General features: G+C 33.6%; 1 pseudogene; it reads right to left on the bottom strand.

Moving 5' to 3' along the window:
- Positions 1-471: 471 nt before the first annotated feature.
- LOC100922200 lies at positions 472-1,178 on the bottom strand (annotated as a pseudogene).
- Between the last annotated feature and the right edge of the window lie 18,791 nt (positions 1,179-19,969).

Genomic DNA, 19,969 nt, shown 5'->3' with positions numbered 1-19,969 from the left:
AAGCATATTCATAGCTTAGGTTTTTGAATTATAGATATAACTGAGGAAAGCCTCTAAACCCAAATATTTAAGAGCAGTAATAGTAGAATAAATGCATGCTCCTTATGCATATAAAAGTAACCTATAGGAATCTAATTCAAAATCTTACACAGTTCACTTTAATATATGGCAGATCACACACAAAAAAGAGTCTCAGTGAAAACTATATAGCTGATATATATTCTCCTTGTCCCTGGAATGTTGAGATCAGAGCTTAGTCACTTCAGGGTAAACTAGGTTACTTCTTGGCAGTTTAAGTCCACAAATCCTCTTCCAGAATTAACATTTAGGTTGATGGCATTCTACACGAAGACTATTCTACCAAAGAATATAGGACAATATAAGAGTATCAAAAAAGAGGAACACTGATAGTTGTTTCCTCTATTTTAGACACTTTTATGGCTCATGGATGGATTCCATATCCTCAGAGGGTTAGTCCAAAAATTTCCTATTGGCATTAATACCAAACAATGCCCCTTTTAACATCTGACATCATCTCTTGGGCTATGAGATCCAGTCTTTTTCTAGGGTATTAGAAATTTTTATTTTATGATCCCCATCAGATCTCAATATCTCCAGCTATTTCCTCTGCTAGGTATACCTGCTGATCAACTTAGTACATAAACATTTATTTTGGTTATAATATTGTACATATATAGCTATTGCTTTTATCACTGTAGTCTTAACCAGAGAGAGATCCTCTTTCTCACAATGGACAATCATTTGTGCCTCCAATAATCAGTATAAAGTCTGAAGAGACAGACTGTCTAAAAGCACCTGATACCTGGTTGTATTTATCATTATCTTATAGAATCTCTGCTTTGTTTTATTTAATAAATCTGAAATAAAATCATCCCTGGCTCTCAGGACTTTCAATCTTACCTGATTCATCATTTTGGACATCTGAATTTTCTTCTTTTGCTCAATTTGTTTCTTCTACTTTTAATAATATTCCATTATCTTCCATCTTTATGTTTGCACAAGATGACTTTTCTCAATGTAAAACTCTTCTACTTTTGCATCTATTTTTTCAGCCCTTTTGTTTGCTTCTTGTTCGATGAAAACCGCCATGTGTTTTATCAGCTTTTGGATGTCCATGTCACTGAGAGCCATGGTGACAGCAGAAATGGAGGCTGGCAAACTCTGAGCACAGCAGAGGAGAAAGCAGATAAGTGACATACTTTTAGAGACATTTGGGTGTCAACTTTTGCACAGGCTGTCCCTCACATCTGTAGTGAACTCTTCTCACCTCTGTCTCTGAGAATTCCTAACTTCCATCAAAGCTCAATTAGTGCCCTCATTTAGATAGGGAACTTTCTTATCTTTCTGATTCTTAGTGCTTCCCCTTTTCGGTTATTTTTATTTAGTTATATCTTAACTGTTCTATCCCTCAGTAGATTGCAAACCTTTGAAGACAGAGGCTACTTTCCTTTTTGTCTTCATATCCCCTGTGACTATAAAATTGCCTTAAACATAGTTGTTCATAAATTCATAATTTATTCATAAATTATTTTTGATATGAATTGAATGTCATGGAGATGAATGAAAGAGACTTCCAAAGGAAAAAAAAAGAAAAGAAAAATATAGTTTATAGTGCTATAAAAAAAGATGGGGAAGACTTGAACAATTATGGACCCATATGCCTGTTTTTTCATCTCTATAAAATCTGAATTATAATGGTCTAATTCCTTACGTGAAAGTATCCTGAATGAAGACTTGAGAAGGGAACAAGCAGACCTTTACATATAATTATTTAATGAAAACCATATGTTTAAGCAGATGCCTGAGAGATATAAAGAATGTTGGTCCCTTCTGTGTTTATTGTTTGTTTATTTTGAGAAAGTATTTGACTTATTATAATTAAAAGTGACCTTGAAGTGTCTCCTCAAAGAAGATTATATGAAACAGTAATACAGAGATTAATACTCAACTGAATACAAGTGACAAGTTAAACAAGGAGAGGTATGATCACCAAAATTTTTCCAGGGTCATGGAAGAATAATATCTTAATAAAAAACGATTTCCTATCAAAAGTTAGGTTCTCCAAATGCATATAGCATTATATTAATTGTATCAAGCTTTAAAATGCCACAAGGTATTTTAAAGAAAAATCCCAAGGGTACAAAAGGGACTCAATACTGGAAAAAAAACAAAACAAAGAAACTGAAAATTCATATGGTCCAAATTAGGAAATGGATCTAAGAAGACAACCCATGTATTATTAATAATTATGTTTATGTTTATGATGATGACTGATGCTGAGCTTGCTAGCACTTATAGGTGTGCCCAGCATGTTGCATATGCTATCTCACTTAATAAGTCTGTCAATATATCCATATATCTTGGATGAATGCTTTAGTTAGATAATAAAATTGTTCTAGGATTGAGCAGTAGTGGCAGAAGATTAGTTTAAATAGTTTAGGAAATTACATTGAACATTTGGTGATACCAAAATTTTCCTTTCTATAACAGGAAACCCATCTCTTTAGTATCAATATTCTATTAGTAATGCTATATAGCTGCAAATCATTGATTGCAATGGTGTCAGACTAATTAAAATTAGAAGCATCTCACATGGCAACAGAAAGATTCATAGTGGGTATAAAAGTAGGTTTTAGCATATTAAAATGTTGTACCTTAATTTTCAATATCAAAGTCAGGTCTTATGTGTGAGTTAAAGTTCTCTTCAATTTTATTTAACCACTTAGGGCCCACATCACAGGACTCTTCTTTAATCCACTTGCAGAAATCTGACTTTTTTTAGGAGATATAATCTCTCTAATTAATCTCTGTAGAAGGATATACCTTCTCCTCAATATAGTGTGGTAGGAGGAAGAGTTGGCATTTTCTTGTTCTATACTGCCACGTTCAGACTTTACCACATTTATAATACTGTCTCCTTTGAGAGTCACCCATCCATGTATACCACCCATTTAGATCAGAGTAGTGACCATCTACCAGATCCCAGATTATTATTTCTTTTTTTTTCAATGAGTTTATCATTTCTCTCAGTCTCCCTCTCCTCTCCCTCCAGCTCTAACACTTGAAAATTTCATTATTCTTCAAAAAATCTCTTTCCTTATCTCTCATGATCTATATCTTCATTCATCTCAGTCGCATACAGAGGCAGTTATAACCTTGATCCGACCTTCACCCAGAACAGTTTCATTTCCAGGATCAAGAACTCTTAAATTTATCTCAGACCATTACCTCCAATCCTGTTATCTCTTTCTCTATCTCACTTATCTATAAATTTATTTTTTATTTTTATTGTGACTTTGATTGATTTTTCCCTTACTTTTCCAGTTCATCACCTTTCTTCCATTCTCCCTTTCCTCTTTTCCTTGTCATGATAATCAAATAAATCCATCTTATCATGATGAGGACATCTGATTAACAAGGTTCAAGTAAACAGTTGAACCATACCACCATTTGTTTTACTACATTCAATCAAAGCCTCCATCTCTCTCATGGGATAAGCTGCTTTATATGAAACCAGATACCTAGGACGTGACATTGTGGCCATATGTTTCTGTCCTAGGTCTTTAAGTTTCAGTTGTTCCATCTGTTTATAATATGACTGCTTTTACTGAAACCACTCTATTGTACTTTTCTTTGGCTTGGTGAATCTATCCCTACTTTTCAGTGTTGAATGTTATTGGTAGAAACTTGTTTCTGGAAAAATCTTCCTGGCCTTCTCCATTTGGCTTACTCTTGAGGATATGAGTTATGCATATCACAATCATTCTCACTTTTTCTGACAAATTGTTTGTATTAGTTGCAGTTAGAATAACTTAGATTATGAAAACTCTCTTCTTTTAGGGACATCGTCTCCCTGGGGTCCCAGAAACTTGGTGTTTTGATTATTCTCATAAAAAAAGCACTCATTCAGCTTATTGTTAGGCCATGAAGAAGTTGAGCTTTTAAACTCAAATATACCAGTAGGATCTATGAAGTCATAGATGTATGTATTCTCTTCAGTGATTCAGGTCACTATACATCCATGTAGGACAGTGATGTTATCTTTAACAATTGACTCTCCAAAAAGAAAGAAAGAAAAGCTTAATCTGCATGATTAACATTTATCCAAAATTTTCTAGGGTCTAAAAATAAAAAAAATTAAATAAAGCCTTGATTTTTAGTATTCATTGCTTTCTGAGTTATAAATGTGCACACTGAAGATTTACCTATTGGGCTCCTGAAAGCTTAACTGACTTTAGCACACCTCTACAACTCATCCCAGGGAACTCAGGGTCTTGGGGGCCTTCCTTGAGTTCTTTTGACATCAGGAGAATGCCAGTGGAGACCAAATGTTATATCTCATTTTTCCCTTGTTCAGATCACATGACTATTTATGATCTTTCATATCTTTATGTATTTTATAATTTTATGGCATCTTTTATATCACTTCTTCAACATTATTTGTTGATGTATGGCAGCCTCTTCATACTCACTAATTAGTATAACTCACTAATTAATTTAAATGTACTTCTAAGTACTGTTTTTTATTTTTCTGAGTTCTTTAAACCAATCATTGTTTAAAAACAGATTCTGGTACAGCTAGGAGGTGCAATGCATAAAGTATCAGTCCTGAAGTCTGGAGGATCTGAATTCAAATTTGATCTCAGACTTGTCACTTAATTCCAATTGCCTCTTTAAAAAAATTTCTAGTGTTCCATGTAGTTTATAATTTCTAGTAAGTTGCTATTATTTGACTTGAAATTTTTACATTATGGCTTGAAAATACAATATAACTTTTTTCTTGACTTTCCCCTGTCCCCCCCCTAGAATTGTATGGCATAGGAGAGAGTTGGCCTCAAAGACAGGAAGACTTGGGTTCAAGTCCAGCCTCTGATATGCACTGGCTATGTGATTTTGGGCAAATCATTTAATTTGTCAGTACCCATCTGGGACTTCTCTAATCTTATAAAATCACAAATCCAACACTTATTCTCTGTGACCTAGCATGTAATCAATTTTTGTGAGCATTCAATGAGTATTTAAATGAATGTATATTTCCTGTTTCTAATTGTTTCTCTTCATATTGATTCTGACTTATTCCAACTTAGTTCAAATTTATTATTTCTAAATTAAATTCATATTTTTTATTTGATTTACTATATAAAAGCCTTAAATAGATTCATATGACTCTTATGGAATTCTTTTCTCTCAGGAGACAAAATATTTGCTAATGAAATTACTGTTGGAATATATCTTTTTATAAATCAAGATAGATCCTGATTTATCAATCAGACAACTATTCATTATACTTTATGACATTGCAAGCCTTAAGGTATAAGAAAAATATACTATTGTCATTATTATTACTGTGTATCAGGTAATGTACTGAAAGTCCAACTTCATGGACCAATATCATGAAATTTATGTTTTGGTTTTTCAGGATAGTTTTTGGATTCTCTATATCATTTCAAAAGACAGACTATGTATGGCAGCAAAGAACTGTTCTGCTACTTTCTAGTACAATGGGAGACTATACTACCACTGGGAAACTATATGTAACTTTTAGTATAAAAGTAAAAAGTTGATTGATCTGATCACTCTGTTTTGTTTAAATGCAACTTTTTAAAAATAGCCTTTTATTTACAGGTTATATGTATGGATAACTTTACAGCATTGACAATTGCCAAACCTCTTGTTCCAATTTTTCCCCTCCTTCCTCCTCCCCCCTTCCCCAGATGGCAGGATGATCAGTAGATGTTAAATATATTAAAATATAAATTAGATACACAATAAGTATACATGACCAAACCATTATAAAATACAACTTTTAAAAAAAGTATATGGTTTCCATATAAGAATAAAGATAAAATATTAGGGTGATGTTGATTTATAATGCCATTCTTAGCATTCTCTGGCTTTATTGTTGCCAAACTAGGGACTGCCTTTTTTGTTCCCATGATGTATCTGTTTCAAAACCTTCTTATCCTTATTCTTTCCTTCTGGGCAATTTTAAATCTCTGACCAACTCTGCTTAAAATGCAAGCCTCTATTCAGAGACCTATATGTTTGTTTTTGGAGTTTGGAAGCCATGAAACATGTACTTTCAGGTAAGTACATACAGTAATAGACATATATGCAATTGAGAATGAAGGTGGACTTATACAAGGGACCAAAAGAAATCATAAAGGACTCCATCTAAGCAAGGGTCTCAAATATCCCACCAATATTCTTGGCTGGAACTACTTCTCCTTGGCACATGGAAACACAGCTGCATTTTCTGGTTAAGATGAAGTTTTAGTAGTCAATTCAGAGTATAAGCAATAGTTTGGCATAGTCAAAATATTAATATTTTTTGGGTTATGTTGTATTTCCATGGATGCCAACAGACCTTATAATCATTGAATCCGTACATTATTTGGCAAGCTATAGCTTGTACTTCTCTCTTTTTCAACTAGATGATATTTTGGTGATTTGGATTCTTGTCTTTTAAAACTGATAATAGTTAGCATTTAAATAGTGCCTACTATGTGCCAGACATTGGGTTCAGTGCTTTACAAATATTACCTCATTTTTATCCTCACAACAACCCTAGGAAGAAGGTGTTATTATTATTTCTATTCTATACTTCAGAAAATTGAGGTAGCTTAAGTGATTTGCCCACAGTTACATAACTAGTAAAAATCTGAGCAAATTTGAATTCAGGATTTCCTAACTCGAGGGCCAACACCCTATCCACTATTCCACTTAGCTGCCTTTTGTCATGAGACAGATACAGGCTGTCTCCCTTAGAATAAAGTCTGATCTGGCATCAGACTTAATACCTGCCTTTCAGTGTTCCACAGAAATGTAATTTATTCCAGACAGGGAAATGTCATTATTCTTAGACTGGGACAAAAGATTCTATCTTTTGTTTTTGTTATAAGTACTCTCCTCAACTATCAATATAATTGGCCATGTAAATAACCAAATTAACAAAAACCATATGATCATCTCAATAGATGCAGAAAAAGCATTTGATAAAATCCAACATCCATTCCTATTAAAAACACTTGAGAGTATAGGAATAAATGGACTTTTCCTTAAAATAATCAGCAGCATCTATTTAAAACCATCAGTAAGCATCATATGTAATGGAGACAAACTGCAACCATTCCCAATAAGATCTGGAGTGAAACAAGGTTGCCCACTATCACCGTTACTATTTAATATTGTATTAGAAACGCTAGCTATAGCAATAAGAGCTGAGAAAGAGATTAAAGGAATAAGAATAGGCAATGAGGAAGCCAAATTATCACTCTTTGTCGATGACATGATGGTATACTTAGAGAACCCCAGAGATTCTGCTAAAAGTTATTAGAAATAATCCATAACTTTAGCAAAGTTGCTGGTTATAAAATAAACCCACATAAGTCATCAGCATTCTTATATATCACTAACAAAATCCAACAGTCAGAGTTACAAAGAGAAATTCCATTTAAAGTAACTACTGATAATATAAAATATTTAGGAATCTATCTGCCAAGGGAAAATCAGAAACTTTATGAGCAAAATTACAGACCACTTTTCACACAAATTAAGTCTGATCTAACCAATTGGAAAAATATTAAATGCTCTTGGATAGGGCGAGCAAATATAATAAAGATGACAATATTACCTAAACTAATCTATTTATTTAGCACTATACCAATCAGACTCCCAAAAAACTATTTTAATGACCTAGAAAAAATAACAACAAAGTTCATATGGAAAACAAAAGGTCAAGAATTTCAAGGAATTAATGAAAAAAATCAAATGATGGTGGCTTAGCTGTACCAGATCTAAAATTATATTATAGAGCAGCAGTTACCAAAACTATTTGGTATTAGCTAAGGAATAGATTAGTTGATCAGTGGAATAGATTAGGTTCAAGGGATAAAACAGTCAACAAATATAGCAACCTAGTCTTTGACAAACCCAAAGATCCCAGCTTTTGGGATAAGAACTTACTGTTTGATAAAATTGCTGGGAAAATTGGAAACTAATATGGCAGAAACTAGGCATTGATCCATACTTAATGCCGTACACCAAGATAAGGTCAAAATGGGTTCATGACCTAGGCATAAAGAATGAAATTATTAATAAATTAGAGGAACATAGGATAGTTTACCTCTCAGACCTGTGGAAGGGGAAGGTCTTTATGACCAAAGCAGAACTAGAGATCATTACTGATCACAAAATAGAAAATTTCGATTATACCAAACTGAAAAGCTTTGTACAAACAAAACTAATGCAGACAAGATTAGAAGGAAGCAATAAACTGGGAAAATATTTTTACAGTCAAAGGTTCTGATAAAGGCCTCATTTCCAAAATATATAGAGAATTAACTCTAATTTATAAAAATCAAGCCATTCTCCAATTGAAAAATGGTCAAAGGATATGAACAGACAATTCTCAGATGAAGAAATTGAAACTATTTCTAGTCATATGAAAAGATGCTCCAAGTCATTATTAATCAGAGAAATGCAAATTAAGACAACTCTAAGATACCACTACACACCTGTCAGATTGGCTAAGATGACAGGAAAAATAATGATGATTGTTGGAGGGATGTGGGAAAACTGGGACATTGATTCATTGTTGGTGGAGTTGTGAACGAATCCAACCATTTTGGAGAGTAGTTTGGAACTATGCTCAAAAAGTTATCAAACTGTGCATACCCTTTGATTCAGCAGTGTTACTACTGGGATTATATCCCAAAGAGATTATAAAGAAGGGAAAGGGACCTGTATGTGCACGAATGTTTGTGGCAGCCCTTTTTGTAGTGGCTAGAAACTGGAAACTGAATGGATGTCCATCAGTTGGAGAATGGCTGAATAAATTGTGGTATATGAAAATTATGGAATATTACTGTTCTGCAAGAAATGACCAACAGGATGATTTCAGAAAGGCCTGGAGAGACTTACACGAACTGATGCTGAGTGAAATGAGCAGGACCAGGAGATCATTATATACTTCAACAACAATACTAGATGATGACCAGTTCTGATGGATCAGGCCATCCTCAGCAACGAGATCAACCAAATCATTTCTAATGGAGCAGTAATGAACTGAACTAGCTATGCCCAGAAAAAGAACTCTGGGAGATGACTAAAACCATTACATTGAATTCCCAATCCCTATATTTATGCACACCTGCATTTTTGATTTCCTTCACAAGCTAATTGTACAATAATTCAGAGTCTGATTCTTTTTGTACAGCAAAATAATGTTTTGGTCATGTATACTTATTGTATATCTAAGTTATATTTTAATATATTTAACATCTACTGGTCATCCTGCCATTTAGGGGGGGGGTGGGGGGTAAGAGGTGAAAAATTGGAACAAGAGGTTTGGCAATTGTTAATGCTGTAAAGTTACCCATGTATATATCCTGTAAATAAAAGGCTATTAAAAAAAAATAAGTACTCTCCTCCTTTGGAACAAAAGGTCTCTGGGTTTGTACAGCTTTCACTCACTTAGGATTATAGAGGATTCAACCGCTTGGCCTATAATATTACCTAGAGAATCCTTGTTTGGTGGGAATGGCCTTGCTCGGTGGCATTATTTTAAGTGATGAAATAGAAATTCATGGAATTTTTATCTGGGGCTACCACTTAATTTTCTCATTTACCTTTTTCCCCCTCTTTGAAGGATTGGAATTTGTTAAGGGAGAGAAATGAGATATATTCAGTACAGCTGTTTTAAATGTTAATTCTTACAAATAAGAGGTTTACTCTAAAACATTAAGGAAATTAAAAAAAATAAAAGATTTTCTGACTTTAAATAAATGACCAAAATTTACTTGGATTGTGGAAGATAGACTATATTTCCATATTTCAAATGAAAGTAGAGAATGAAATGAAAGAAAAAGCTTTTTTCAGCTTGAATTATCTACCAATTTGTTTCAATTATTCATTTTTGTTTAAATTGCGAGAACTTCTCTTGATTCTCCTGGTTACCTAGATTATTTTCAGCTTGAAAGGAAAGAGAATGTATTTTGAAGTGTCAGCCATGTTCTAAAAATGGAAAAAGGAGACTTTTTTTATTTTCTAGCTTGGGCCCACATAGAATTCTCTAGATTATCGTGATCATATTTTATTTTTCTATTTTCTTAGGAACACAAGGAACGATATTTAGGGCTTCCTCTTCTTGATTACTGATGATCACAGTGTGATTCAAAGTTTGGACATATTAAAGATGATAAACTCCTTGACCATGTGTGTTACTTGTTGCTGAAAAGACATGGAATTTTGATGAATTATGATAGGTCCTGAATGTCCCTTGGGCATCCTTCTGACACATCCTTCTGTCCATTAAGACAGAGGCAGGGGTACAAATTGCTGTTGTTCCAGTGAAAAGAAGAGATTGCTTCTAAATGCTGCTCTTATCACATTGAGTTTCTGGGTGGCATCATATACCTCCAGTGAGGGTGCAAGGGAAGGACAAGCTCTTTTCTAGCTTGGCATGATGATCTCACTCATGTGACAGTTAATACTGGGGGCTGCAATTGGACAAACTTGCTCCTGGGTCCTTTGTTTTTTTGTGATCTTAGGTGAATGAATATTCTAAGGTCAGTATGTTCAGGAGTGGAGGAAGCTTTGTGAGTTTGAGAAGTCCACAGGTTCTGTTGGAAGTAGCAGTAGAATATAGGTGAGGAGGGTACCTGGTAACTTCTCTCAATCTTGCAGCAAGAACAGCCCCCAGAAGACAACTAATTCAAGGTTGGACATCTTACTGGCCAGAGTTGTAAGGGTAGTGCAGAGTCAGGTGAAATGTCAAATAATTAACAGTATTACAAATTGCTGTATCTTCTCATAAGGGTTACTTTATTTTTAAAAATTATGTTTATTTTTTCAGCATACACTAAAAAAAATTTGAGTTCTAAGTTTTCTCCCTCCCTCCAGCCCCTCTCTGCGATATTGACAAAGCAAGTGATATGATATCCATTATACAAGGCAAATCATGCTAAACATATTTCTATATTAACCATGTTGCAAAAAAGTAAGAAAAATAAAGAAAATGGAAAAAAGCTTTAATTATTTGAGGCTCATTTTATTATTATTGTACCTTTGATTGTAGGCACAGTATTAAATTAATACTGATCCTACTTAGATCACTGGGTTAATGTGTCCTTATAAGTATCCTGGACTTAGCATTCTTTTTGTGTGTATGAATCAGTTATTTATCTCATACTTGGGTAATGTCATGTACCGAATGCTCCTTTTTGTGTTTCCCTTTTGGGAGTTATAGACTGTAACTTAAACTTTAAATCTTCTTCCACTACCCCAACACCCAAGGCACTGGATAAAAGAACTTAAGGAGTTGAATAAAAAGTTGTGATAAAAAGGAACCCAATTCTCTTATTAGAGTCAGGCTCTCCCAGAACTAAACCTAGTTCAAACTGCATGCTTATATACAGAATAGGGAAAGACTCAGTAAGTACCTCAACTCTTGTGGGCTCAAGAGTGGCTTCTCATTACTAGACTTCTTTGTTAGAAATTAGTGGCAATAACCAATTGGAAACATATTAAATGCTCTTGAATAGGGCGAGCAAATATAATAGATGACAATATTACCTAAACTAATCTATTTATTTAGCACTATACCAATCAGACTCCCAAAAAACTATTTTAATGACCTAGAAAAAATAACAACAAAATTCATATGGAAAAACAAAAGGTCAAGAATTTCAAGGGAATTAATGAAAAAAAAAAATCAAATGAAGGTGGCTTAGCTGTACCAGATCTAAAATTATATTATAGAGCAGCAGTTACTTACACGAGAGACTTACACGAACTGATGCTGAGTGAAATGAGCAGGAACAGGAGATCATTATATACTTCAATAACAATACTATATGATGACCAGTTCTGATGAACTTGGCCATCCTCAGCAACGAGATCAACCAAATCATTTCCAATGGAGCAGTAATGAACTGAACCAGCTATGCCCAGAGAAAGAACTCTGGGAGATGACTAAAAACCATTACATTGAATTCCCAATCCCTATATTTATGCCCACCTGCAATTTTGATTTCCTTCACAAGCTAATTGTACAATATTTCAGAGTCTGATTCTTTTTGTACAGCAAAATAATGTTTTGGTCATGTATACTTATTGTGTATCTAATTTATATTTTAATGTACTTAACATCTACTGGTCATCCTGCCATCTGGGGGAGGGGGTGGGGGGTAAGAGGTGAAAAATTGGAACAAGAGGTTTGGCAATTGTTAATGCTGTAAAGTTACCCATACATATAACCTGTAAATAAAAGGCTATTAAATAATAAAAAAAAGAAATTAGTGGCAAATAGAAATAGGAAAAATTTTGTAGCTATAAAGGGCAACAATTAAGAAAATTTAATTTTGATTAAAATTAATTTGATATTCTTTGTTCTTATATCATATTTTGTTTGTGAATATACCCTCTTTCCTACTAGAGAAAAAGGCCATGTAACAAAGATTTTAAAAAAAGAGAAAGCATGCTGTTTGCATAACTTTCTAAACCTACCATATGTGCCTGATAATGTGTGAAATATCCCTTCTCTTAATTTCTTTGTCTTTGCCATGATAGAAACGAGATACATTTTCTTACTTCTTTTTCTCGGCCATACTCATGTGTTATAATGATACATTGTTATTGCTTTTTGCATTCTATTCTTGTAGTTATTGAGTATATAGGTTTTCCTGGTTCTACTTCATTCTTCACCTCTTGCTAAGATTTTACAAATTCTTGGTATTTAGCTGATGGTGAAGTAGTTAGATCATTAAGCCTGGAGTCAGAAAATCTGAATTCAAATATAACCTCACACTCTTACTATGTGTGTGCAATCCTGGGCAAGTCATTTTGCTTCAGTATCGTCAACTTAAAAATGAGGGCAATAATAGCACCTACCTGAAAGGGTTATTATGAGGATCAAATGAAATAAATGCTTAGCACAGTGTCTGGTACATAATAATTGCTATATAATTGCTTATTATTTTATGCTTTGTATCTTTTATTTCTTATAGTAATTTCCCACAATATTTGTGTCACAATTTCCTTAATTTCTCCCCAAGTGATGAGAAATAGGTTGATAATTTAAACCAATTGAAAATGTTTATCTTTAAGATGTGAGTTGTGTTACAATAGAAATTAAGATGAGGCAAATGTTCTGAGCATGGTCTATTTTGTTGGTAAGCCTAGCAATTACTAACAAAAGTTTTTTTAAAAATTTTTTTTTTTATTTCAGCAAGAAACCTCCTTTACACCAAAAAACTCTCCAAATGTGGGCTGACATATTTACAGCCAAAAGAAGGAACATCCAAAAATTAGAAGGCAGCATCATAGACAGGAAGAAACAATCTGATTGACTGGAAATTTGGAATCCAGAGGTACCAACAACCCTTTCTTTTATCTTATTGCCATAGAAAGATCATGTGTGGTGTCCATCTCCTTGACTAGTCAGTGTCACAGTGATAAAGCATCAGGTTCCTTGGCATTTACCTACATCCTTCAAAGATAACAATTTCCTTTGCATAAGAATAGAATAGTATTAGCATAAAAGCTGAACTTCTAAATTTAATTAATTCAAATAAAAAAGCTGAAATTATGAACTTATTTCAGAAACAAAGAAAAGTGACTTAGGACACCCAATATGTCAGCACTGATACCGAATAAACTCAATCACAAAAATAGATTTTCACTTGGTAGATCATTTCTACACATATGAATACAGACCTTTAAAAACTGTTTTGCCTTTCATCCTTTTCTGGATGTTCAGGAAAGTATATATTAGGAAATCAATCTACTTGTATTTACCTTTCTTCAAATTATAACTAGTAAGGGAAAAGACTGTACAAAGAACTGCTACCAGCTCTAAATTCATTTAATGCTAATTATCATGTTAATTATAATAAAGGCAACATTCAGACTGACATTTCCCAGACATAACATCAGTTAAGATTCTTATTGGGATTGAAGGCCATTTCCCACCCCAGATTGTTTCCATTACTCACAGACAGGCAAGACAAAACAGATCATCAATCATTGATCCATTCTAACATGGGTTATTTCTACATTAGATTTCCATCTCCCTGCTTCAGGTATGAATATTCCAAGGACATCCTCTAAATATTATAATAATTGACAGGTCAGAATGTGCAAGAATTGGATCCTAGTACCATTATGAGCATAGGATCTTCTTTTGTTTCGTGATCCATTCTCATTTGGTTATGACAAAACATGCACTCCTTCTAGGAAGGAACTATTTTTTTTTATTTAGCATAACCAGCAGGCAGCACAGTGTCTAGCATATAGTAGACACTTAACTAATACTTGTTGATTGCTTAAATGCTTGGCTGGTGTAAGAAGAAGCAGATGCTTCTTTGCTTGGACCTGGGATGATGCTATCAGCCTGATGCTACACTGATGTGGTAGCAGGGCCACTTGGAGTTGGTTCTTGTCTTTTTTCACCATTCTGATATGGCAATTCCCCTCTACAAAAGTGAGGATATGCTTGTAACATTCAGACTTGGGAATCAGGACTCCACATAGCTTATGAGGAATCTTGTGCTCCTTGTAGCCATCAGAGTTGCATCATAGTTTCTCCAGCTCTTCTAGAAATATGATGACTAATTTTAAGGTTAATAATATTCCAAGATATTTAGATGCTATCTAGCATAGATACATACACCTGCTTGTTATCACTATAACCAGCAAGAAATTGAAAGTAGCTGTATCCAGGAAGTACACTGATTTGCTTGACACACTTGCATACCTCTTTCTTGCTTTACTGTAATGTTTTCTTAGGCTTCTCCAATCTGCTCTACTCCAGTTTTTCCTTAGTGTTCTTCTGTGATTGTATTAGGCAAGAAAATATGGCTATCTTCTGTAACTTAACTTTGACCTGGTAATTACTGATCCCATTTCCATATCAAACCTGGGATTTGCTGACTATCTTCTTGTAGCTTTTTTCCTAAGGTAATGACATCCTGGTAACTATTGTACAATTGAAAAATAGACTTTTTGATGGCATCAAGAAGAAAAAAGCTGAAGAAGCAAGAGGATGTGGTTAGAACAAAGTTCACTTCAAAGTTAGGGTACCTTTCTTTTTCCAAAAAGGCAGAATCAAAATGATAGCAATGCCTCCTGACCCTCCATGCTCCAGTTATCATGATGTGTATGGTGAGCAATGGGGTGATGCGACTTCATGCATATGTGTTTTTGTTATATGTGAGTAAGTGTTTTGAATTTTTATAGTTTTTTTTTCTTTTTTTTCTAAATAGAGTTACAAGATGATGTCACAGCCTTTATCATTGATTTGTTTTCCTAGGGAATCAGAAAGTTAGTTTCATTTGAAGGTAGCAAAAATCAACTAAATGGGGTTCTAAATTAAAACTAGTCACCTTATTTAATGTCACATTGATTAATAATTCTGTTAGTCCAAATAGGCAAATTTGTGATGTGCCTTTCCAACTTCCTATTTACATATCCTCATTAGTTGGCTCCTGGTAGCTGTTATGGTATTGGGTTGTGATCCTTCTTATGAACTTTACTTTGCAATTCCTAACATGAAGAAGTTAAGTACTTTGGAAGAATCATTAATTTTTTGAGTATTTCCTTGGGAAAGCCTCATGTTAATTATAGAGATTTTTTATTTTTTTGGCATGTGAGAAATTTTCAGACCCTATTTGGTATTCATCTGCCCTGATTACTCTTCCCTTTTTATTTTTTCTTTATGTAGAAAATTAATTAAATTTGTAAAAAAGCAAAACAGAACTTGCTAATGCATTAAATTTGCCATAAGCCAGATTTTATGATCTTATGTTGCCTTTACATCAGAGTAAAGTCAGGACACTGACATTTCTAATATTAACCTGCTTCTTTCCTAACAGTCAAGAAGAAGACCCTTTAACCTAGTATTCAGTTTTTCAAAAAAAATTCTAAAACTCTCTTATAATGCTCTTTCTCTTAAGGCTCTATGACAAACAACCCTAGATGGATTTTGATTATTGTTGTTTTTAAATTTTACTTTATTGATGAAAATATGGCCTGTCTTTTAGTATTCCTCATCTTTATCTGCAGCATAAACTTAGCAATTGATGTAAAAAAGTCCTTTAGGCTAAATATTTCTAGGAATTACCTTTTTTTAAAAAAATTTTCTTGTTCATTCCTCATGCCAATACCTGAAAACCATCTCCATTTTAGATTTTAGGTATAGTATTCCTCTGAAGAATACTCCTATTCTTAAGGATAGTATAATCTTGCCTTAGAGATTGTTTCAGTTTAATTATAGAGTTTATTGTGATATATTAAACATCTTTAAAGGTTTGATCTGGATAACTCTTGTACTTTTTAGGCAATGACTGAATTTGAAGTGTCACTTTTTCTAATGGGTGAAAATTTTGGTGGAATTAATCATTATGACCTGTGTAATACTTAACAATTTTTATAAAAAGTCTTTGAATTTCTACTCAGTTGGACAAAATACAGAGATATCCACTTAGAATAAAAGGGAGAACAATTCAGACCAATGAGATGTAGGTATCTAGAAGACAATAAATAATATTGGATATTTTTCTTTGGGTATTTATTATTTGGCAACCAGGAGTATATTTGGAAGGTATGAGAGAAGTAATATATTCTAAGTATAGTACCATATAAGAAAAGTAGCAATAGAATATTTTTTCCTCATAAACCTGGGACATAGCCTTCCACTAATTCCAGTAACAAATTCAGACTAGACATGCATAGATGTCATGCCCTATGGATTCTTCCAAGAGAAAAGAAATTAGAAGTTCCAGAGAGGAATTCCTTTCAAAGGGAGAAGAGAGAAAGAACTAAAAATGGACAGTCTCTTTAGAGAGTCACATGAATCTGGGAACTGGTACATGATGGTATTAGATCTTTCATGATATAGAAGATAAAAGAATGGATAAAGTTCTATAGTATAGAATAATCTGAATTTAAATTAAATCTCTGACATTTACTGGTCATATAACCCTGGGGGAAAATGAGAACTCAAATCTCATTTTTCTCTTCAAAAAAGAGATAATAGCACCTGCCTCACGGGGATGTTGTGAGGATGAAATGTGATAATGTATATATGTGCTTATTTAAAGCACATAAATAATATATATAGGTTTTACAAATCCTATAACTTTAGATAAATAAATGTTAATATAATAGTTATTATTGACAAAAGACAAACAGAAAATGGATTGAAATCTTGATGAAAGGTAGGAGAAGATACCAAGGTAGCTGGTTTCAGCTGAACTTTGAAAGAGGCCAAATGACATGATTATCTCTATAGCGAAAAGGGAAGAAAGATTCATGAAGTATAAATCATATACACTTAGTTGTAACTCAAATCTATCCCTACTTTGGTAAAATGAACTATATGGAACATATAGATTTGAAGGGTAGGTTGTAACTATCAGAGAGGAGATTTGCTTGAATCTGTGTGTGTGTGTGTGTGTGTGTGTGTGTGTGTATGTGTGTGTATATGTTGGGTAAAATAAAATGTGTCCTATATATGATATCTTATTAACTTCAATGCTTGCAGGGGAACTAAGGGATTTTACATAAATATGAATCAAATTTTGATGTTTATCTAGAGAGAGGCAAAAGGAACTAAATTTTGATGTTCTCAGGGCATGTTCTTTATGACTATCCTGGTCATAGATATATACATGGATTTGGATTTATGTGTGTGTGTGTGTGTGTGTGTGTGTGCGCGCGCGTGCGTGTGTGTGCGTGTGTGTTTGAGAGAGAGTTCCAAGATAAACATTGTATAGGCTGGGGACCAACTGATGCATGGATTTATGGATTATATAGGTAATAATATATTAGAAACCTGAAGTACCATGCTATTAGAAGAAATTCTTGAGTTTTGTAGATGGGAGGAAGAGGAAGAAGAATTTGTTTTCATTGTAATGAATCCAGCAATATCTTGTAAGGAGAATAGGAACAAGCACTAAGGCTTTCCTTTCCAGGAACCTTTTAATCTATTTTTCAGTCATATCTGACCCTTTATGACCCCATTTGAGGTTTATCTAAGAAAAATTATTTCTACCTAGTTTGTAAACTTTAAGGTAAGGGATTGAAGGAGACAATTAAAAAGTCCCTCTTGTAACTTAGTGTGCCAGATCAACACATTTTGGGTAAATTAATTATTCACTCTCTCTTCCCTCCCCCACCTCATCCCAGTCTTGCTCAATTACAGTATTTGGTCTTTGCAAAGACTAATTTTAAGTTTTTCTTGTTTTAATTTTGGCTTCCTAAGAACACTCTCTTAAAAAAATTGCTATCAACTTTTTCAATGCTATTTTACCTAGTTAAGTTTTCATGGGACCATTTTTTAACAATGTTAGGTATGACGTGCCTGTAATTCCTAATGTTTTTTGAGAAAAATAAAAATGAATGTCAAGTGCTTTGGACTTGAGTACATTATATTTCATTGATTTTGACTTTTTGTTAGCATTAGGTTTTAAAAGAATCTGCACTTCTTTTTAAAGTTACATTTCTCTTTTCTGTTGAAACAATATCAAATTCAGTTTTGGAGTTGTGGTTTTTGATTTCTGCTCATGGAAATGCAATTGCTTCTGAAAAGAGAAGAGTTTGGAGGGAGTCAGATCCCTAATGGATATATTGTTTAGAATTTCATTTTCTGTAGAAATGTTTTCCTTTTATATATTTGTTCAGTGTCAAAGCTGGCAATCTTCTTTGCACTGAGTTTTCCAAAAATTTGCACTCTAAGTATTATTTCTATTCTTTTCTGACCCAATGTTTCATTTTGACTTCCGATGGATATGTCTAGGCCTATTGATGGTAATCCATATGAATCTATGACCTGTGAGAAAAATATATTAATTCAGCTTCCCCTGCCCCTTTCCTTGCCCTTCTTCTTGAGGGAAGAGTGGGACCAAGGAAGTATAGCAGGGGAGGAAAAGTTTAATGAAAACAATATAATGAGTAGTTTTGTTATAAAACTGAATCATCCACATGACCTGACACTTTGGGTTCAGTTTTTTTCTTTGCATTTAGGAGGCCATTATTTATACATGGAAATTCTTGATACTGTTCCAGAGGGCTGGGCTTCAGAAATTTCCTCCATGTAGCCATATTCTTTTTTTTTTTTTTTTTTTTTTTTTTTTTTTTTTTTTTTTTTTTTTTTTTAATAGCCTTTAATTTACAGGATATATACATGGGTAACTTTACAGCATTAACAATTGCCAAACCTCTTGTTCCAATTTTTCACCTCTTACCCCCCCCCCCCCCCCTCCCCTAAATTAGCCATATTCTTAATAGAGATGTTCATACCTTTCTAGAAGAGACAAAGTCCTTCACAGTTGATCAGTAAACCAATAAAGAAGAATTTCTTAAGCTCCTGCTATGAATTATACAGTACTAGGCACTGAAGTTACAGAGACAAAAATGAAATAGGTCCTGTTCTTGAGGACCTTACATTTTAGGACCAAAGTTTTTAACTTAGAAGCTCTAAACTTAATTAAAAAAATAGTTACATATGTGTATACATACACATACACACACATATATATATTTGTGTATACACAAATATATCTAAACATTCAGATCTATCTAGCTATCAAACTTGGAGACTAGATCTTGAACTTGCCCAGCCTGAAAATTAAGCTGCCTTTCACAGACTTTATCCCAGCATTGATTGACACAGAAACTTTGACCCACACTGTTTCCAAACTGTTGCCCTCCTTAGATGGGCTGGCTCATTCTTTACTTCTTCCTAGTCATCATTTCATCAATTTTACCCCTATTGCAGCTTAGAATTCCTGAACTCAAGTAATATGCCAGCCTCAGCTTTCCCAGTAGCGGGGATTGTAGGCATGCTCCACATTGCCTGGTAATAACTGTATTTTAACATAATTGTTTTCTTTTTTATGTGTGTACTTTCTTTTATATATTTAACAACATGATTCTATAAAAGGCTCTA

The sequence above is a fragment of the Sarcophilus harrisii genome, chromosome 3, assembly GCF_902635505.1.
Source record: "Sarcophilus harrisii chromosome 3, mSarHar1.11, whole genome shotgun sequence".
Lineage (NCBI taxonomy): Eukaryota > Metazoa > Chordata > Mammalia > Dasyuromorphia > Dasyuridae > Sarcophilus > Sarcophilus harrisii.
Note: the sequence above shows the minus strand (reverse complement) of the source record. Positions and strands in the feature narration are given on the sequence as shown.